The sequence below is a fragment of the Trachypithecus francoisi genome, unplaced genomic scaffold (assembly GCF_009764315.1).
Source record: "Trachypithecus francoisi isolate TF-2019V2 unplaced genomic scaffold, Tfra_2.0 Lachesis_group6, whole genome shotgun sequence".
NCBI classification, from domain to species: domain Eukaryota; kingdom Metazoa; phylum Chordata; class Mammalia; order Primates; family Cercopithecidae; genus Trachypithecus; species Trachypithecus francoisi.
In genome coordinates this window covers 74,758,013-74,780,971 of record NW_022681471.1, presented here as the reverse complement: position 1 = coordinate 74,780,971, position 22,959 = coordinate 74,758,013, and the positions used below count along the sequence as shown (strand labels likewise).

Genomic DNA, 22,959 nt, shown 5'->3' with positions numbered 1-22,959 from the left:
CCTCAGCCTCCAAGTAGCTGCGATTACAGGCATGCATCAGCACTCTCAGCTAATTTTTTTATTTTTAGTAGAGATGGGGTTTCATCATGTTGGCTAGGCTGGTCTCAAACTCCTGACCTCAGATGATCCACCTGCCTCAGCCTCCCAAAGTGCTGGGAATACAGGCATGAGTCACCACACCGGGCTTATTTATTTTTGACAGAGAGTTGTAGTGTTACCAAATGGGGGTGTCCTGTCCGGATTCTTGGCATTTTGAACAAATAATTGGAGAAAACGCACAAAGCAAGGAAAGAATGTAACAGCGAAAGCAGAGATTTATTGAAAATGAAAGCACACACCACAGGGTGGGAGTTGATGGAGCAAGCGGCTCAAAGGCCCGGTTACAGAATTTTCTGGGGTTTAAATACCCTTTAGATATTTCCATTGGTTACTTGGTATATGCTCTATGTAAATGAAGAGGTAAAAATGAAGTTACAAGCTTATTTACTTGGTGTACACTCTACGCAAATGAAGAGGATGAAGTAAAATTACAAAGTCATTTACTTGGTGTGTGACCTATGCAAATGAAGAGGCTATTTCCTGTCATAGCTGAAGTATATCCCTTTGATTTAGTTCTAGGAAGTCCTTAGGTTCCCTGCTTCCAGGCCCTGTTCTCCGGCCTCAGTAGGAGACCAGAATATGCCACAATAAAATATGCCTCTTTGACATAGGATTAATTTGAGTTTCTTACTTTTAGAAACCACAGACCTAGAAGTTCTGAAAACATAATAGTTATCCTTTTGTAAAGGAAATTTAAAGGAAATTTCCATTTATAAGGATCTCTCTCTCTCTCTTTGCTCCAGGAAGAGAAGGATGACTAAATCACTAGACATTCATCAATGGAGAAGTCAATAACTTAAATATGCATAACAAGTCTTATCCTTCTTTACTGTACTTTTCCTGGGTATCTCACCGTAACTGGCCTTGCCTGCACCCTTATTTCTTTGTTTTAGTATTGATAATATTTAAGCCAGAATTCAAAGCCACCTCTTTGAAATTTACTCATCTCTTGGTATCTTTTATGTATACATCAGGTATACATGTTAATAAACCTCCATTTGCTTTTCTCTTATTAATCAGTCTTTACAGGGGTCCATTCCAATTAAGAACTATGAAGTTTAGAGAGAACATTGTTTTTCCTCCCCTACAGAGTTGTTGTATAGAAATACATATGAAAATATGTATAGATAAAAAGATATGGCATCATCTGTCACAGTCAAGAGGAACCTAAGGAGACATGATGACTAAATGTAATGTGGTATGCTGAATAACATCTTGGAACATAAAAGGACATTATGTTAAAACGAAGGAAATCTGAATAAAGTGTGAAATTCAGTTAATAATGTCAGAGGCATTCGAACCAGAGTGACTCCATCTTTAATAGGTGCTGGTAAAATAAGGCTATGACTTACTGGGCCACACTCCCAGGAGGTTAGGCATGCATAGTCACAGGATGAGATAGGAAGTCGTTATGACATGTACACCATAACGACCTGTACAAGATACAGGTCATAACGACCCTGCTGATAAAACAGAATGCGGGGGCCAGGTACAGCGGTTCAAGCCTGTAATCCCAGTACTTCAGGAGGCCGAGTTGGGCTGATTGCTTGAGCTCAGTAGTTCGAGACCAGCCTGGGGAATGTAGCGAAACCCCATCTCTACTAAAAATGCAAAAATTAACAGGGCATGGTGGCATGAGCCACTTGGGTGGCTGAGGCAGGAGAATCGCTTGAACCCAGGAGGTGGAGGCTACAGTGAACCCAGATCACGTCACAGCACTTCAGCCTAGGCAACAAAGTGAGACCATGTCTCAAAAAAGCAAAACAAAAACAAAACAAAAATACAATGTGATAAAGAAGCTGTCTGAAACCCACCAAAACCAAGATGGTGATGAAAGTGACCTCTGGTGGTCCTCACTGCTCATTACATGCTAATTATAATGCATTAGCATGGTAAAAGACACTCTCATCAGCGCCATGACAGTTTACAAATGCCATGGCAATGTCCAGAAATTACCCTATATGGTTTTAAAAGGGGAGGGACCTTCATTTCCGGAAATTGCTCCCCCTTTCCTGAAACCTCATGAATAATCCACCCCTTATTTAGAGTATAAGCAAGAAATAACTATAGTATACTCAGTCAAGTAGCCTGAGTTGCTGCTCTGCCTATCGAGTAGCCATTGTTTTGTTTCCTTACTTCTCTAATAACTTGCTTTTACTCTACTCTGTGGACTCTCCCTGAATTCTTTCTTGCCTGAGGTCCAAGAACCCTCTCTTATGGGTCTGGATCGAGACCCTTTTTCCGGAAACAATAATATATGAATACAGACTCACTAATTGTTTTAAAAAAAAAAGGTACCATACTAGTGTAATACAATAATAATATGAAAAACTGGGTCTGGGGTATATGGGAATTCTTTATATTATCTTCTCAGTGTTTCTGTAAATCTAAAACTGTTCTAAAATAAAAGTTTATTTTTAAAAAGATATGATATATGAGATTAGTTGAAAATGGGATTAGTTGAAAATAATCCAGGTCAGAGAAAGCAGGGAAAATAAATTAAACAAGAGTGGCCGTGGATCAATTACCATTGAAGCTGGTGATGAGTACAAGGAGGCTCATCACACTATTTCTTTTTTTAAACAGTGTCTTGCTTTGTTGCCAGGTTGGAGTGCAGTGACGCCATCCAAGTTCACAGCAGCCTCAACCTCCTGGGCTCAGGCAATCCTCCTACCTCAGCTGGGACAACAGGCGTGCTCCAACTTGCCCACCTAATTTTTTAAAAAAGTATTTTTAGTAGTCAGGAGTAGTTGCTCAGGCTGGTCTCCAACTCCTGACCTCAAGTGATACTCCAGTCTTGGCCTCTGAAAGTGTTGGGATTACAGGTGTGAGCCATTGCCCCTGGCCTGTACTGTTTCTTTATTTGTGTATGTTAGACATTTTCTGCAATAAACATCAAAATAGATATATCCCAGATTTGCAAAAAAAGAAGAAATAGAATTCTAGAACTAAAAAGTACAATAACTGAAAATAAGAATTCAATGAAGCTCTTCCTCTTCCACTTCCATTTCCTTTTCCCTTTCCTTCTCATCCTTCCCTTTCCCTTTCTACTTTCCCTTTTCTACTCTGCCCTTCCTTTCCCTCTATTTTTCTTTCTTTCTTTCTTTTTTCTATTTATTTATTTATTTATTTGAGATGGAGTTTTGCTCTTGTTGCCCAGGCTGGAGTGCAACAGCGCAATCTTGGCTCACCACAACCTACGCCTCCTGGGTTCAAGCGTTTCTCCTGCCTCAGCCTCCTAAGTAGCTGGGATTACAGGTATGCGCCACCACACCCGCCTAATTTTGTATTTTTAGTAGAGATGGGGTTTCTCCATGTTGGTCAGGCTGGTCTCAAACGACCAACCTCAGGTGATCTGCCCACCTCAGCTTCCCAAAATGCTGGGATTACAGTTGTGAACCACTGTGCCCAGCCCTCCTTCCCTTTCTTACTTTTTCCATTTCTTCCTGAATAATTCAGCTCAGAAGACATTAAAAGTGACAAAGAAAAGCAGATTTCTGAACTAGGGTTAAGGGAAGCTATGGTGGCCCAAAGCAGCGTGTTTCAGCCAAATCAGAGTGAGGAGGGTAGGCCAGGTGCAGTGGCTCACACCTGTAATCCCAGCACTTTGGGAGGCCAAGGAGGGTGAATCACTTGAGGTCAGGGGTTCAAGACCAGCCTGGCCAACATGGTGAAACCCCATCTTTACTAAAAATACAAAAATTAGCCAGGTGTGATGGTGGGTGCCTGTAATCCCAGGTACTCGGGAGGCTGAGGCAGATAGAATTACTTGAACCCGGGAGGCAGAGGTTGCAGTGAGCTGACATCGTGCCACTGCACTCCCATCTGGGTGACAGAGTGAGACTCCATTTCAAAAAGAAAAAAATATATAAGAGTGATGAGAGTGTTTATGTGGAAACAATTAATGACCTGTCACCTAGTGTCAGAGCCCATATGCGGTGATGAAATCATCCACATGTATTCCCTAGTTCTGCTCACTGGGACAGCTGAGAATAGCAACACCTCCATAGCAACATGCACACTTAGCACCCAAATTTTGCTTTCTTTTATTAAAGATGAAATCTCGCTCTGTTGCCCAGGCTATAGTGTAGTGGCACAATCTAGGCTCATTGCAACCTCCACCTCCCGGGCTCAAGTGATTCTCCTGCCTCAGCCTCCTGAGTAGTTGGGATTACAGGCATGAGCCACTGTGCCCTGCCCCAAATTTTGCTTTCTAAATCTCATTCTCTACCCACTAGAAGCGGGGATGCTTGGAGAAATGACTGAGTCTTGGGCTGGGGCAGGGTAAATACAAAATGAGCCTGGAAGATCTTCTTATGCCAGAAAGCAAAGGAATGCTCAAAGAATGAAGGGATCTTGTCAAAGGACATAGAGTCAAGCTTCAAGGGACTCCCATTGGCCAAGTTTAGGACAACCTGAATATCAAAACAAATAATACTAGTTGAGAAGTATAAACTCATTGAATAAAATGGGAAAATATGAAGCCAAACTTATACTGAAAGTAAACTGAAAGTTTGATAAGTAATGGACTATTCACATAGGCTTGAAATACCTCCTAACAAACATACATATTAATTACAAAGGAAAAATAGTAATATTACAGCAGAACACCCTGCCAGACACCACCTTAATCAAGTGATTCAAGTCGGCATCATTTTTGTTGTTGTTGTTGTTATTTGAGATGGAGTTTCGCTTTTGTTTCCTGGGCTGAGTGTAGTGGCACAATCTTGGCTCACTGCAACCTCTGCCACCCGGGTTCAAGAGATTCTCCTGTCTCAGCCTTCTGAATAGCTGCGATTACAGGCACACACCACTAGGCCTGGCTAATTTTTTGTATTTTTAGTAGAGATGGAGTTTCACCATGTTGGCCAGGCTGGTCTCAAACTCCTGACCTCAGGTGATCCGACTGCCTCGGCCTCCCAAAGTGCTGGGATTACAGGTATGAGCCACCGTGCCTGGCCTAAGTCAGCATCATTAATAAAGAAACAAATCAGCCTGGACATGGTGACTCACACCTGTAATCTCAGCACTTTGAGAGGCTGAAGTGTGAGGATCATTGAGACCAGAAATTTGAGACCAGCCTGGGCAACATGGAGAGACGCTGTCTCTAAAGATATATAACAAATTAGCTGGGAGTGGTGGTGCATATCTGTAGTCCCAGCTACTGGGACAGCTGAGGTGGGGGGATCATTTGAGCCCAGGAATCAGATGTTGCAGTGAGCCATGATTGTGCCACTGCACTCCAGCCTGAGTAACAGAGCAAGATCCTGTCTCACAATAATAACAATAATAATAATATAGAACAAATACAACTCATGTGACATCTCATAGGCTGCAATAAGAATGAAGCATCATTTCTGATAAACTTGCCAAAGATGCACAGTTTCCACCTAATCATGAAGATCCAAATTGTGGATTGATCCTGTAATCTTTAAAAGTGTTAAGATCATGAAAGCCAAGGCAAGACTGAGAAACTGTTCCACTCTGAAAGCAACTAAAAAGACAAATAATACAGCACATAATCCTGACCTGAATCACTTTGCCTGACGAACAGTATTGGAAAACTGAAGAAACTTACATCAGGTCTGGGGATTAGATGGTAGTAATGTATCAATGATAATTTCCTGATTTTGATGGCTGTACAGTGGTTGTGTATGAGAATGTCTTTGTTTTTATGAAATACACACTAAAATATTCAGGGCTGATAGCATATCTTATAGGCAACTTAATCCCAAATAGGTCAGGAAAAAAAAAAAAAAACCAACTTTGTACTGCACTTTCAACATTTATGTAAGCATTAGGTGAATATGGTGATGTGTGCCAGTAGTCGCAGCTACTCGGAAAGCTGACGTGGGAGGATCCTTGAGCCTAGGAGTCTGAGTCCAGTGGGCAATATTATAGCAAGACTTCATCTTAAAAAAAAGGAGAACCCCACTCCACATTTATATAAGCTTGAGATTGATACAAAATGTAGATAAAAAAAGAAAAGAGACTGCTTATGGTGGCTCACACCTGTAATCTCAGCACTTTGAGATGCCAAGGTGGGAGCATCACTTAAGACCAGGAGTATGAGACCAGCCTGGGCAACATAGTGAGATCCTATCTCTAAAAAAAAAATTTTTAAAAAGAATAGCTGGGCATGGTGATGCACATATGTAGCCGCAGCTCCTCGGGAGGCTAGGGTGGGAGGATGGCTTGAGCCCAGGAGGTTGAGGCTGCAGTAAACTGTGATCATGCCACTACACTCCAGCCTGGGTGACAGAGCAAGACAGTCTCAAAAAAATAACTAAATAAAATAAAATAAAATAAAAAGCAGCCCAGGCACTGTCATACCTGTAATTCCAGCACTTTGGGAGGCTGAGGCGGGTGGATCACCAGAGGTCAGGAGTTCGAGACCAGCCTGGCCAACATGGTGACATCCCATCTCTACTAAAAATACAAAATTAGCCAGGCATGGTGGCACGTGCCTGTAATCCTAGCTACTCAGGAGGCTGAGGCAGGAGAATTGCTTGAACCGGGGAAGTGGAGGTTGCAGTGAGTTGAGATCGACCATTTCACTCCAGCCTGGGCAAAAAGCAACACACTGTCTCAAAAAAAAAAAAAAAAAAAAAAAAAAGGAAAAGAAGCAAATTCCGTGAACAGGGTAAGACATTAAGAAACTGATTAAGAACAGTGAACTGATTAAGAAATTAAGGAAAGAATCAGTAATCTGGTAGAGAGTGTAGAAGAAGCTATCCAGAAAGTGTCAGAGAATGTTCAAAGACAGAGGGAAGGTAATAGACATAGCTAAACCAATGAGAAGGTCTAGTTTATGCTAAATTTGAGAGCAAATGAAAAAAATCGAGGGAGATTGGGAGAGAGAATAAAGAGATAATAGTTGAGGTCTCCCCAGAGCTGATGAATATATCAATCAACAGATTCAAGAGACCCAACAAATCCAAAACCGGAAAAACGTAAATTCTTGACGAGAGTCATAGTTAGAATGCAGAACATCATCAAAAGTTACCATTACAAGGCTGGGATCAGACCTGTAATGCCAGCACTTCGGGAAGCTGAGGTGGGAGGATCACTGAGCCAAGAGTTCAAGACCACACTGGTCAAACAGAACAAGACTCCCTCCACCCCATCCCCACAAAACAAAACAAAACAAAAAGGATGGGCTTGGTGATGCATGTCTGTAGTCTTAGCAACTGGGGAGGCTGAGGCAGGTGGATTGTTAGAGTCCAGGAGTTAGAGGTTGCAGTGAGCTATGATTGTAGCACTGCAGTTCAGCCTGGGTGACATAGTGAGACCCTGTCTCTTAAACAAACAAGCAAAGAAACAAACAAAAAGATGAAAAGATAAGTCACAGGCTGGAGAAAAATACTGTATATACAAAGCAACTATCTTACCAAGGACTAGTACCTAGAATGTATAAGGAAGTGCTCAACTCAATAATGAAAGGACAAACAACATAAATAAAAATGTACAAAATACTTAAACAGTCACCTAACAAAATGCAGATATATGAATGGTAGATATATGAATGTCCACATGAAAAGGTACACAAGTCATTAATCATCAAACAATGCAAATTAAAACTTCCAGAAAATACCACGCATATCCAAAGAGTGGGGTAAAAATGAACCAGTATGTCATGTCGTGGGGTGGGGGGAGGGGGAAGGGTAGCATTAGGAGATGAACCAATGTAAATGACAAGTTAATGGGTGCAGCACACCAACAAGGCACATGTTGTGCACATGTGCCCTAGAACTTAAAGTATAATAAAAATAAAAATTCAATTTAAGGAAGAATAAAAAAGAGTTAACTGAAAAAAAATCTATTAGATTAATTCATATCAATGAATTCAGCAAGGTCGTAGAATGCAGGTTTTATTTTGTTTTTGTTCTTTTGTTGTTGTTTTGTTTTGTTTTGTTTTTTTATTTTTTATTTTATTTTTTATTATACTTTAAGTTCTAGGGTACATGTGCATAACGTGCAGGTTTGTTACATATGTATACTTATGCCATGTTGTGTGCTGCACCCATCAACTCGTCAGCACCCATCAACTCATCATTTATATCATGTATAACTCCCCAATGCATCCCTCCCTCCTCCCCCCTCCCCCTGATAGGCCCCAGTGTGTGATGTTCCCCTTCCCGAGTCCAAGTGATCTCATTGTTCAGTTCCCATCTATGAGTGAGAACATGCGGTGTTTGGTTTTCTGTTCTGTGATAGTTTGCTAAGAATGATGGTTTCCAGCTGCATCCATGTCCCTACAAAGGACACAAACTCATCCTTTTTTATGGCTGCATAGTATTCCATGGTGTATATGTGCCACATTTTCTTAATCCAGTCTGTCACAGATGGACATTTGGGTTGATTCCAAGTCTTTGCTATTGTGAATAGTGCCAAATAAACATACGTGTGCATGTGTCTTTGTAGCAGAGTAGAATAATTTTCTCCTTGGGTATATACCCAGTAGTGGGATGGCTGGGTCATATGGTACATCTAGTTCTAGATCCTTGAGGAATTGCCATACTGTGTTTCCATAATGGTTGAACTAGTTTACAATCCCCCAACAGTGTAAAAGTGTTCCTATTTCTCCACATCCTCTCCAACACCTGTTGTTTCCTGACTTCTTAATGATTGCCATTCTAACTGGTGTGAGATGGTATCTCATTGTGGTTTTGATTGCATTTCTCTGATGGCCAGTGATGATGAGCATTTTTTCATGTGTCTGTTGGCTGTATGAATGTCTTCTTTTGAGAAATGTCTGTCATATCCTTTCCCCTTTTTGATGGGGTGTTTGTTTTTTTCTTGTATATTTGTGTTGAGTTCTTTGTAGATTCTGGATATTAGCCCTTTGTCAGATGAGTAGGTTGCAAAAATTTTCTCCCATTCTGTAGGTTGCCTGTTCACTCTGATGGTAGTTTCTTTTGCTGTGCAGAAGCTCTTTAGTTTAATTAGATCCCATTTGTCAATTTTGGCTTTTGTTGCCGTTGCTTTTGGTGTTTTAGACATGAAGTCCTTGCCCATGCCTAGGTCCTGAATGGTACTACCTAGATTTTCTTCTAGGGTTTTATGGTATTAGGTCTAACATTTAAGTCTCTAATCCATCTTGAATTAATCTTCGTATAAGGGTTAAGGAAAGGATCCAGTTTCAGCTTTCTACTTATGGCTAGCCAATTTTCCCAGCACCATTTATTGAATAGGGAATCCTTCCCCATTCTTGTTTCTCTCAGGTTTGTCAAAGATCAGATGGCTGTAGATGTGTGGTATTATTTCTGAGGACTCTGTTCTGTTCCATTGGTCTATATCTCTGTTTTGGTACCAGTACCATGCTGTTTTGGTTACTGTAGCCTTGTAGTATAGTTTGAAGTCAGGTAGTGTGACACCTCCAGCTTTGTCCTTTTGACTTAGGATTGTCTAGGCAATGCGGGCTCTTTTTTGGTTCCATATGAACTTTAAAGCCATTTTTCCAATTCTGTGAAGAAAGTTGGTAGCTTGATGGGGATGGCATTGAATCTATAAATAACCTTGGGCAGTATGGCCATTTTCACGATATTGATTCTTCCTATCCATGAGCATGGTATGTTCTTCCATTTGTTGTGTCCTCTTTTATTTCACTGAGCAGTGGTTTGTAGTTCTCCTTGAAGAGGTCCTTTACATCCCTTGTAAGTTGGATTCCTAGGTATTTTATTCTCTTTGAAGCAATTGTGAATGGAAGTTCATTCATGATTTGGCTCTCTGCTTGTCTGTTACTGGTGTATAAGAATGCTTGTGATTTTTGCACATTAATTTGTATCCTGAGACTTTGCTGAAGTTGCTTATCAGCTTAAGGAGATTTTGGGCTGAGACAATGGGGTTTTCTAAATATACAATCATGTCATCTGCAAACAGGGACAATTTGACTTCTTCTTTTCCTAACTGAATACCTTGATTTCTTTCTCTTGCCTGATTGCCCTAGCCAGAACTTCCAAGACTATGTTGAATAGGAGTGGTGAGAGAGGGCATTCCTGTCTTGTGCCAGTTTTCAAAGGGAATTTTTCCAGTTTTTGCCCATTCAGTATGATATTAGCTGTGGGTTTGTCATAAATAGCTCTTATATTGAGGTACGTTCCATCAATACCGAATTTATTGAGCGTTTTTAGCATGAAGGGCTGTTGAATTTTGTCAAAAGCCTTTTCTGCATCTATTGAGATAATCATGTGTGGTCTTGTCTTGGTTCTGTTTATATGCTGGATTACGTTTATTGATTGCGAATGTTGAACCAGCCTTGCATCCCAGGGATGAAGCCCACTTGATCATGGGATAAGCTTTTGATGTGCTGCTGAATCCGGTTTGCCAGTATTTTATTGAGGATTTTTGCATCGATGTTCATCAGGGATATTGGTCTAAAATTCTTTTTTTGTTGTTGTGTCTCTGCCAGGCTTTGGTATCAGGATGATGTGGCCTCATAAAATGAGTTAGGGAGGATTCCCTTTTTCTATTGATTGGAATAGTTTCAGAAGGAATGGTACCAGCTCCTCCTGTACCTCTGGTAGAATTCAGCTGTGAATCCATCTGGTCCTGGACTTTTTTGGTGGGTAGGCTATTAATGTTGCCTCAATTTCAGAGCCTGCTATTGGTCTATTCAGGGATTCAACTTCTTCCTGGTTTAGTCTTGGGAGAGTGTAAGTGTCCAGGAAATTATCCATTTCTTCTAGATTTTCTAGTTGATTTGCGTAGAGGTGTTTATAGTATTCTCTGATGTGTGTTTGTATTTCTGTGGGGTCGGTGGTGATATCCCCTTTATCATTTTTATTGCGTCTATTTGATTCCTCTCTTTTCTTCTTTATTAGTCTTGCTAGTGGTCTGTCAATTTTGTTGATCTTTTCAAAAAACCAACTCCTGGATTCATTGATTTTTTGGAGGGTTTTTTGTGTCTCTATCTCCTTCAGTTCTGCTCTGATCTTAGTTATTTCTTGCCTTCTGCTAGCTTTTGAATGTGTTTGCTCTTGCCTCTCTAGTTCTTTTAATTGTGATGTTAGAGTGTCCATTTTGATCTTTCCTGCTTTCTCTTGTGGGCATTTAGTGCTATAAATTTCCCTCTACACACTGCTTTAAATGTGTCCCAGAGATTCTGGTATGTTGTATTTGTTCTCATTGGTTTCAAAGAACATCTTTATTTCTGCTTTCATTTCGTTATGTACCCAGTAGTCATTCAGGAGCAGGTTGTTCAGTTCCATGTAGTAGTTGAGGTTTTGATTGAGTTTCTTAGTCCTGAGTTCTAGTTTGATTGCACTGTGGTCTGAGAGACAGTTTGTTATAATTTCTGTTCTTGTACATTTGCTGAGGAGTGCTTTACTTCCAATTATGTGGTCAATTTGGAATAAGTGCGATGTGGTGCTGAGAAGAATGTATATTCTGTTGATTTGGGGTGGAGAGTTCTATAGATGTCTATTAGGTCCGCTTGGTGCAGAGATGAGTTCAATTCCTGGATATCCTTGTTAACTTTCTGTCTCTTGATCTGTCTAATGTTGACAGTGGAGTGTTGAAGTCTCCCATTATTATTGTATGGGAGTCTAAGTCTCTTTGTAAGTCTCTAAGGACTTGCTTTATGAATCTGGGTGCTCCTGTATTGGGTGCATATATATTAGGAGAGTTAGCTCTTCCTGTTGAATTGATCCTTTACCATTATGTAATGGCCTTCTTTGTCTCTTTTGATCTTTGATGGTTTAAAGTCTGTTTTATCAGAGACTAGGATTGCAACCCCTGCTTTTTTTTGTTCTCCATTTGCTGGTATCTTCCTCCCCCTTTATTTTGAGCCTATGTATGTCTCTGCATGTGAGATGGGTCTCCTGAATACAGCAGACTGATGGGTCTTGACTCTTTATCCAGTTTGCCAGTCTGTGTCTTTTAATTGGAGCATTTAGTCCATTAACATTTAAGGTTAATATTGTTATGTGTGAACTTGATCCTGTCATTATGATATTAACTGGTTATTTTGCTCGTTAGTTGATGCAGTTTCTTCCTAGCCTCGATGGTCTTTACATTTTGGCATGTTTTTGCAATGGCTGGTACCGGTTGTTCCTTTCCATGTTTAGGGCTTCCTTCAGGGTCTCTTGTAAGGCAGGCCTGGTGGTGACAAAATCTCTAAGCATTTGCTTATCTGTAAAGGATTTTATTTCTCCTTCACTGATGAAACTTAGTTTGGCTGGATATGAAATTCTGGGTTTGAAAATTCTTTTCTTTAAGAACGTTGATATTGGCCCCCACTCTCTTCTGGCTTGTAGAGTTTCTGCCGAGAGATCTGCTGTTAGTCTGATGGGCTTCCCTTTGTGGGTAACCCGACCTTTCTCTCTGGCTGCCTTAAGATTTTTCCTTCATTTCAACTTTGGTGAATCTGGCAATTATGTGTCTTGGAGTTGCTCTCTGGAGGAGTATCTTTGTGGCGTTCTCTGTATTTCCTGAATTTGAATGTTGGCCTGCCCTACTAGGTTGGGGAAGTTCTCCTGGATGATATCCTGAAGAGTGTTTTCCAACTTGGTTCCATTTTCCCCCTCACTTTCAGGCACCCCAATCAGACGTAGATTTGGTCTTTTTACATAATCCCATACTTCTTGCAGGCTTTGTTCATTTCTTTTTCTTCTTTTTTCTTTTGTTTCTCTTCTCGCTTCATTTCATTCATTTGATCCTCAATCGCTGATACTCTTTCTTCCAGTTGATCGAGTCGGTTACTGAAGCTTGTGCATTTGTCACGTATTTCTCGTGTCATGGTTTTCATCTCTGTCATTTCGTTTATGACCTTCTCTGCATTAATTAGTCTAGCTGTCAATTCTTCCACTCTTTTTTCAAGATTTTTAGTTTCTTTGCGCTGGGTACGTAATTCCTCCTTTAGCTCTGAGAAGTTTGATGGACTGAAGCCTTCTTCTCTCATCTCGTCAAAGTCATTCTCTGACCAGCTTTGATCCGTTGCTGGCGATGGGCTGCGCTCCTTTGCAGGGGGAGATGCGCTCTTTTTTTTTGAATTTCCAGCTTTTCTGCCCTGCTTTTTCCCCATCTTTGTGGTTTTATCTGTCTCTGGTCTTTGATGATGGTGACGTACTGATGGGGTTTTGGTATAGGTGTCCTTCCTGTTTGATAGTTTTCCTTCTGACAGTCAGGACCCTCAGCATAGGTCTGTTGGAGATTGCTTGAGGTCCACTCCAGACCCTGTTTGCCTGGGTATCAGCAGCAGAGGTTGCAGAAGATAGAATATTGCTGAACAGCGAGTGTACCTGTCTGATTCTTCCTTTGGAAGCTTCCTCTCAGGGGTGTACTCCACCCTGTGAGGTGTGGGGTGTTAGACTGCCCCTAGTGGGGGATGTCTCCCAGCTAGGCTACTCAGGGGTCAGGGACCCACCTGAGCAGGCAGTCTGTCCGTTCTCAGATCTCAACCTCCGTGTTGGGAGATCCACTGCTCTCCCCAAAGCTGTCAGACAGAGTCGTTCGCGTCTGCACAGGCCCCGCTGCTCCCCTTTTGTTGTTTCAGCTGTGCGCTGTCCCAGAGGTGGAGTCTACAGAGACAGGCAGGCTTCCTTGAGCTGCTGTGAGCTCCACCCAGTTCGAGCTTCCCAGCGGCTTTGTTTACCTACTTAAGCCTCAGCAATGGTGGGCACCCCTCCCCCAGCCTCGCTGCTGCCTTGCGGTAGATCGCGGCAGACTGCTGTGTTAGCAATGAGGGAGGCTCCGTGGGCGTGGGACCCTCCCGGCCAGGTGTGGGATATATTCTCCTGGTGTGCCTGTTTGCTTAAAGCGCAGTATTGGGGTGGGAGTTACCCATTTTCCAGGTGTTGTGTGTCTCAGTTCCCCTGGCTAGGAAAAAGGATTCCCTTTCCCCTTGCGCTTCCAGGTGAGGCGATGCCTCGCCCTGCTTCAGCTCTCGCTGGTCAGGCTGCAGCAGCTGACCAGCACCGATTGTCCGGCACTCCCTAGTGAGATGACCCCAGTACTCAGTTGATGAAATGCAGAAATCACCGGTCTTCTGTGTCGCTCGCGCTGGGAGTTGGAGACTGGAGCTGTTCCTATTTGGCCATCTTGCTCCGCTCCCTCTGTTTTGTTTTTTGAGACAGTCTTGCTCTATTGCCAAGGATGGAGTGCAGTTCCATGATCTGGGTTCACTGTAACCTCTGCCTCCCAGGTTCAAGTGATTCTTGTGCCTCAGTCTCCCAACTAGCTGGGACTACAGATGCCCATCACCACGCTTGGCTAATTTTTGTACTTTTGGTAGAGAGGGGATTTCACTATGTTGGCCAGGCTGGTCTCAAACTCCTGACCTCAAGTGATCCACCCACCTAGGCCTCCCAAAATGCTGGGATTACAGGTGTGAACCACTGAGCCCACCCTAGAATAGAAGGTTAATATATTTTAAAATAACTGTTTTATATTCTAGCAAATGGAAAGTAGAAAATGTTTAACAAATTCAAATACAGTAAATATGAAATGTTAAGAAATATATATAACAAAAGTCATCTAAAATCTCTATAGTAGAACTTAAAAGTATTAGTAAGATAAATTAAAGATCTAAACACTCAGAAAGCTACACTATGTTCATGAATTGAAGGACAATATTGTTGCCTGGGCTTGGTGGCTCATGCCTGTAATCCCAGCACTTTGGGAGGCTGAGGTAGGCAGATCACTTGAGGTCAGGAGTTGGAGATTAGCCTGGCCAACATGGCGAAAACCCATGTCTACTAAAAATACAGAAAAATCAGCCTGGCATGGTGGCACGTGCCTGTAGTTCCACCTACTCAGGAGGCTGAGGCAGAAGGATCACTTGAACTCAGGAGGTGGAGGCTGCAGTGAGCTTGGAGGGCGCCAATGCACTCCAACCTGGGCAACAGAGTAAGACTTTGTCTCAAAAAAAAAGATTGATTAAAAAAATAAATAAATGAAGGGAGAAACAAATCACTCAACAACAATAGTTGGATAGACCAGGCACAATGACTCACACCTGTAATCCCAACATTGTGAGAGGCCAAGGCAGGAGGATCGCTTGAGCCCAAGAGTTCAAGATCAGCCTGGGCAACATAGTGAGATCCTGCCTCTATAAAACTAAAAAATTTAGCTGATGTGGTGGCACCTGCCTGTAGTCCCAGCTACTTGGAAGGCTGAGGTGGAAGGATAGCTTGAGCCTTTGAGGTCAAGGCTGCAGAGAGCCATGATCATGCCACTGCACTTGAGTCTGAGCAGCACAGTGAGACTCAATTAAAAAAAAATTGTTGGATACTTCAACACACTACTTTAAATAATGAGTAGAAAAACTAAGCACAAGATCAACAAGGAAATAGAAGATTTAAACCACATTATAAACTAATTATATTTAATAGACAGCTACAGAACCCACCAATCATGCTTCTTAACTGCATGTGGAACATTCTCTAGGATAACCCATATGCAATAAGCCTCACTTTAATATAAAGGTTTGAAATAATATAAATTATATTTTCTAATATGGAATGAAATTAGAGCTGAATAACAGAAGAAACTTTGGGAAATTCAAAAATATATGGAAAGTAAACAACATACTCTTAAATAAACAATGCTTCAAAGAAAAATTCACAAGAGAAATAAGAAAATACTTGGACATGAAGAAAAGGTAGAAGTAACACCAAAATTTATCAGATGCAGCTAAAGAAGTACTGAGAGGGAAATTTATAGCTATAAATGCCTTCATTACAAAATAAAACTCTCAAATCAATAACCTAAACTTCAACCTTAAGACACTGGAAAAAGAAGAGCAAACTAAACCTTAAGGAAGCAGATAGAAGGAAAAATAGAGATTAGAGTGGAAATTAATTAATATAATATGTAGAAATACATAGAAAAATAGAGATAAACAATAACAGCAAAAATGGTTCTTTAAAATTAACAAAATTCACAAACCTCTAGTTAGATTGATCACAAAAAGAAGGAAGAGTCAAATTCCTAAAATCAGAAATGAAAGAAGATACATTATTTCCAACCTGATAGAAATAAAATGGACTTGACTAGGCGTGGTGACTCACGCCTGTAATCCCAGCACTTCAGGAGGCCAAGGCAGGCAGATCACCTGAGGTCAGGAGTTCAAGACCAGACTGACCAATGTGGTGATACCCCATCTCTACTAAAAATACAAAAATTAGCCGGGTGTGGTGGCAGGCACCTGTAATCCCAGCTATTCAGGAGGCTGAGGCAGGAGAATCGCTTGAACCTGGGAGTTGGAGGTTGCAGTGAGTCAAGACCCTGCCGTTGCACTCCAGCCTGGGTGACAACGGCGAAACTGTGACTCAGAAATAAATAAATAAATAAATAAACAAACAAACAAATAAATAAAATGCATTAGAAAGGGATACTATAGACAATTCTATACCAACAAATCAGATAAACTCAATGAAAAGAACATTTTTATGAAGACACAAACTATTGATACTGACACAAGAAGACATTAAAAACCTCATAGGCATGTAACACTTAGGGGGATTGAAGAGGTAATTTTAAATTTTGCCACAAAGAAAATCATAGGCCAAGCGGGGCATGGTGGCTCACGCCTGTAATCCCAGCACTTTGGGAGGCCGAGGCAGGTGGATCATTTGAGGTCAGGAGTTCGAGACCAGCCTGACCAACTTGGTGAAACCCCATCTCTACTAAAAATACAGAAAATTAGCTTGGCATGGTGGTGACCGCCTGTAATCCCAGCTACTCAGGATGCTGAGGAAGGCGAATTGTTTGAACCTGGGAGGCGGAGGTTGCATGCAGTGAGCTGAGATTGCACCACCGCACTCCAGTCTGGGTTGGGGTAAAAAAACAAAATCATAGGCCCAGATGACTTCACTAGTAAATTTATTTTCATATAGTTAAAAACAAATTTTTTTGAGACAGAGTCTCACTCTGCTGCCCAGGCTGGAGTGCAGGGGTGCCATCTCAACTGACTGCAACCTCCACCTCTCGGGTTCAAGGGATGCTGATGCCTCAGCCTCCCAAGTAGCTGGGATTACAGGCACCCACCACCATGCCCAACTAATTTTTGTATTTTTTGTAGAGATGGGATTTCTCCATGTTGACCAGGCTGGTCTCAAATTCCTGGCCTCAAGTAATCTCCCTGCCTTGGCCTCCCAAAGTGCTGAGATTACAGGCATGACCCACTGTGCTCAGCCTAAAAAGATTATTATTTTTTTTGAAACAGTCTCACTCTATTACCCAGGCTGGAGTGCAGTGGCGTGATCTCAGCTCACTGCAACCTCCAACTCCCAGGTTCAAGTGATTCTCCTGCCTCAGCCTCCTGAGTAGTTGGGATTACAGGTGTGCACCACCACGCCCAGATAATTTTTTGTATTTTTAGCAGAGACAGAGTTTCACCATGTTGGCCAGGCTGGTCTCAAACTCCTGACCTCAGGCGATCTTCCCTCCTTGGCCTCCCAAAGTGCTTGGATTACAGAAGTGAGCCACCGTGCCTGGCCCAAAAGATTTTTTTTAAAGAATTAATATTTATTCTTTACATGTACTTTCGAATATTAGAATAGAAAGAATAACTTCACAATTCATTCTATGAAGACAGAATTACCAAGACATCAGACAAGAAAATCAAAGGAAAAAAAATTACAGACCAGTGTGACTGATGAGTACAGACACAATAATCTTCAGCAAACTACTAGCAAAATAAATCCATTAACATATAAAATGGATTCTATAACATGGCTAAGTTGTATTTATCCAAGGAATCCAAGGTTGGCTTAATATCTAAAAATTATTATACTACATAAAACTCAATAGAATAAGGGACATAAACATGATCATCTCAATAGAAACAAAAAACACATTTGACAAAATCCAACAAGCTTTCATGATAAAAACACTTAATAGATTAGGAATAGAAGGGAACTTACTCAACTCGGTAAAGAGCATCTGTGAAAATCCCACATATGTTTTACGTTTTACTTAAAAGAAAAAGACTGAATGCTTTCTCCCTACAATCAAGAACAAGACAAAAGTACTACTTCTATTCAATATTGTACTGAAGGTTCTAGCAAGGATAGCTGGATAAATAAAAGAAGCAGCCGGGCGTGGTGGCTCAAGCCTGTAATCCCAGCACTTTGGGAGGCCGAGATGGGTGGATCACAAGGTCAGGAGATCGAGACCATGCTGGCTAACACGGTGAAACCCCGTCTCTACTAAAAAATACAAAAAAAAAAAACTAGCCGGGCGAGGTGGCGGGCGCCTGTAATCCTATCTACTCGGGAGGCTGAGGCGGGAGAATGGCGTGAACCTGGGAGGCGGAGTTTGCAGTGAGCTGAGATCCGGCCACTGCGCTCCAGCCTGGGTGACAGAGCCAGACTCCATTTCAAAAAAAAAAAAGAAACAAAAGGCATACAGAAATGAAAGGAAGAAATAAAACTATCTTTATTTGCCAAAGACATGATATTGTACATAAAAAAATCTGGCCAGGCACAGTGGCTCACGCCTGTAATCCCAGCACTTGTGGGAGGCTGAGGTGTGTGGATCACTTGAGGTCAGGAGTTCGAGACCAGCCTGACCAACATGGTGAAACTGTGTCTCTACTAAAATTCCAAAAAATAAATAAATAAAAATTAGCTGGGCGTGGTGGTGCACACCTGTAACCCCAGCACTTTGGGAGGCCAAGGTGGTCGGATCACCTGGGGTTGGGAGTTCAAGACCAGGCTGACCAACATGGAGAAACCCCGTCTCTACTAAAAATACAAAATTAGCAGGGCGTGGTGGTACATGCCTGTAATCCCAGCTACTTGGGAGGCTGAGGCAGGAGAATTGCTTGAACTGGGAGGTGGAGGTTGCAGTGAGCCAAGATGGCACCATTGCACTCCAGCCTGGGCAACAAGAGAGAAACTCCATCTCAAAAAAAAAAAAAAGAAAAGAAAAAGTCTTAGTGAATCCATGTGGGCACAGTGGCACACACCTGTAGTCCTGGCGACTTGGAAGGCTGAGGCAGGAGGATCACATGAGGCAGGAGGATCACATGAGCCAAAGAATTCAAGGCTGTGGTGCACCATGATCACATCTGTGAATAGCCATTGTACTCCAGGCTGGGCAACATAGTGAGACCTCGTCTCTTACAAAAAATCATAAGGAACTCACAAAAATCTGTTTTTCTTTAGAGATGGGGTCTCACTGTCATCCAGGTTGGAGTGCAGTGGCCACGCTGGAGGGCAGTGGTGCGATCCCAGCTCGTTGCAGCCTCAAACTCCTGGGCTCAAGTAATCCTTCTAACTCAGTCTCTTGGGTAGCTGGGATTACAGAGGTGTGCCACCATGGCCAAATATTTTTTTTATTTTTTTTGTAAGGATGTGGTCTCGCTTTGTTGCCCAGGCCAGCCTTGAACACTTCAAGTGATCCTTCCATTTTGGCCTACCAAAGTGCTGGATTCCAGGTGTGAGCCACCACGACTGGCCTACAAAAAAAACTATTAGAACTAAAAAAAAAAAAAAAAAAAAAAAAAGTCAACCAGTTTGTAAGATACAAACTCAACATACAGAAAGCAGTTATATTTCTATACACATGTAACGTACAATCCAAAAATTAAATTAAGAAGGTATCCCATTAAAAAAAGCTTCAAAAAGAATAAAATACTAAGGAATACATTTAACAAAAATAAATAAATAGAAATCATACTCTAAAAATTATAAAACACTGTTCAAAGAAATTAAAGATCTAAATAAAGTGAAAGGTAGATATACCCTGCTCATGTATTGGAAAGACTTAATTTCTTTTTTTTCTTTTTTGAGATGGAGTCTCGCTCCATCACCAGGCTAGCGTGTAGTGGCGTTATCTTGTCTCACTGCAACCTCTGCCTCCTGGGTTCAAGCGATTCTCTTGCCTCAGCCGCCCGAGTAGCTGGAATTACAGCCGTGCCTGGCTAATTTTTGTATTCTTAGTAGAGATGGGGTTTTGCCATGTTGGCCAGGCTGGCCTCGAACTCCTGACCTCAGGTGATCTTCCCGCCTTGGCCTCCCAAAGTTCTGGGATTACAGGCATGAGCCACTGCATCCGACCCAAGATCTAATATTTTTAAGATAGCAATTCTCCTCAAATTCATCTACAGATGCAATGTAATCAGTACCAAAATCCCAGTCAGGGCTGGGGACGGTGGCTCACCCCTGTTATTTCAGCACTTTGGGAGGCCGCAGATGAGAGGATTGCTTGAGGCCAGGAGTTTGAGACCAGCCTGGGCAACAAAATGAGACCCCAATTTCTGCAAGAAATACACACACATAAAAAAACAAAACAACAACAACAACAAAAAACCCAAAAAACAAAAAACAAAACTCAACTTTTTTTCCAGAAATTTATTTGCTGATTTTAAAATTCATATGAAAATTCAAGGGACCCAGAATAGCTAAACGACCTCAAGAAAGAGGAACAGAATGGAGTGGAGCTCAGAGCTGTGGAGGGGAATGAAGCTGAACAGCTGGGTCAGCCTGGCCAAACCAGTGGAGCAGAGACATGGGTCAAGCGGTGGTGAACGTGTGCTTTTGACCCATTAGACACTTTTTTGATCATGGATGATGAACATATACCAGATTTTTCAAGTCTAAAGGATGAAACTACTTATTGGAAAGAAATGTCCTTGAAGTATAAACATAGCTTCCAGGAAGCTTGAGATGAGTTAGTTGAATTTCAGGAAGGAAGCAGAGATTTAGAAGCAGACTTGGCTGCACAATTAGCACAGCCTGAACAAAGAAATAGAAACTTGCAACTTTCTACCCAAAGACTGAAATATGAAGTGGAGGCGTTAAAGGAGAAACCAGAACATCAACGTGCACAGAGCTACAAGCAGGTCTCAGTATTAGATGATTTAAGTCAGATGTGGGCCATTAAGGTGTGGTTGCTTAAGTATGTGAGGGAGCTGGAACAGGCCAATGATGACCTGGAGCAAGCAAAAAGGGCAATAATAGTTTCACTAAAAGACTTTGTTTTTTTGTCTGTTTGTTTGTTTGTATTTTTGTGTTTTTTTTGACACAGAATCTTGCTCTGCTGCCCAGGCTGGAGTGCAGTGGTGAGATCTCTGCTCACTGCAACTTCCACCTCCGAGATTCGCCATGTTGACCAGGCTGATCTCGAACTCCTGACCTCAAGTAATCCACCCGCCTCAGCCTCCCAAAGTGCTGGGATTACAGGTGTGAGCCACTGCACCGGCCTTCTCTGGAAGACTAAGAACAAAGGCTAAATCAGGCCATTGAATGAAATGCATTTTTAGAAAGTGAACTTCATGAAAATGAATGTTATCGGTCTCTGTACAGAGGTTAAAAGATGAAGCAGGTATTTAAGGGCAAGAACTAGCAGTTCAGTTGGCTCCTACTTCTCCAACTCTAGATGGTGAAAAGATAGATTCCGCTGTCCAAGGATGACTCTTTTTGCCAGCCACTCCTGTTGGCAAAGGAAAAGAAAACAGTTTTCCTTCCCGAAAGCTACACTAAGTGGTTTTCATACCAGTCCACTAACTCCTTCTGCTGGGCTATCAGCATTAACCACCATGGGGGATCTCTTAGGAAAAGTAGGGACTTTACAATCCTAATTAGCAGCTTGCAGAAATTTTGCAAAGGACCAAACGTGAAAGTCCTATATTTCAGGAAATGTTAACAATGTGGTGCTGAATACCACTTGCACACCATTCTCCCAATCAGATGAAGGGCAAGAAAAAGACACATTTCCGGCCAGGCATGGTAGCTCACACCTGTAATCCCAGCGGTTTGGGAGGCCGAGGCAGGCAGATGACTTAAGGTCAGGAGCTAGAGACCAGCTTGGCCAACATGGTGAAACCCCATCTCTGCTATAATTACAAAAATTTGCTGGGCATGGTGGTGGGCACCTGTAATGCCAGCTACTCAAGAAGCTGAGGCACAAGAATCACTTGAACCCGGGAAGCGGAGGTTGCAGTGAGCCCAGATCGCACCACTGCACTCCAGCCTGGGTGACAGAATGAGACTCTATCTCAAAAACAAAAACAAAACAAAACAAAACAAAGGCCTCGTGCCTGTAATCCCAGCACTTTGGGAGGCCAAGGAAGTCAGATCACTTGAGGCCAGGAGTTCGAGACAAGCCTGGGCAACATGGTGAAATCCCATCTCTACTAAAAATACAATAATGAGCCCAGCGTGGTGGCACATGCCTGTCGTCCCAGCTACTGGGGAGGGTGAGGCAGGAGAATCTCTTGAACCCAGGAGGCGGAGGTTGCAGTGAGCTGAGATCGTGCCACTGCACTCCAGCCTGGGCGACAGAATGAGACTGTCTCAAAAAAAAAAAAAAAAAAGAAAAATCACATTTCCTACATTGTTCACAATGCAGTAAATAGCTTTAATCCAGCTCCTCCTTCTCCTGGTCCGCGCTCCTCATGCCTGTTGCCAGCACTGGGTATGCTGCCTTTCAGTGTGAATGCTTGGCCTCCAAGTGGGAGCTCTTGCCCTCCTCCAACAATCCAATACACCCATGCTTTACCCCTTGGTGCCGGGGCCCAGCCCCATGCCCCTCCAACTGCCTTCCCACGGCTGACAGGGGGCAGGCTGCATACAGCAGTGGCCACTGGGCCCTGCCCAGTCCCAGGACTCTCCACAATATCAATGCTGGCTATTTTCTCTTCTTACCATAGTGAAGTTGGCTTCACATGATTGCGCTTGTGTGGGTCACAAGGTGATACATATGTGTATTACTTGGTCACTGGATGGAGAAGTACCCTTTCATCACACTTGCCTCATAGCCCCCACTCTGCTGCACTGATAGGATTTAGTTGTGTTTAGGACATTGCAAATCTTCTAGAAGTTCTCCACCAAATCAGGTCAATGTGTGCCTTCTTCCTGAAATCCCACTGAAGCATCGTCAGTGCTCATGATCATGTGTCCCCCAACTCCA

The 22,959-nt window shown here is 42.3% G+C and overlaps 1 pseudogene; it reads left to right on the top strand.

Annotated features, from left to right (window-relative positions):
- Positions 1-20,594: 20,594 nt before the first annotated feature.
- On the top strand, positions 20,595-22,718 carry LOC117077746 (annotated as a pseudogene).
- Positions 22,719-22,959: the final 241 nt, after the last annotated feature.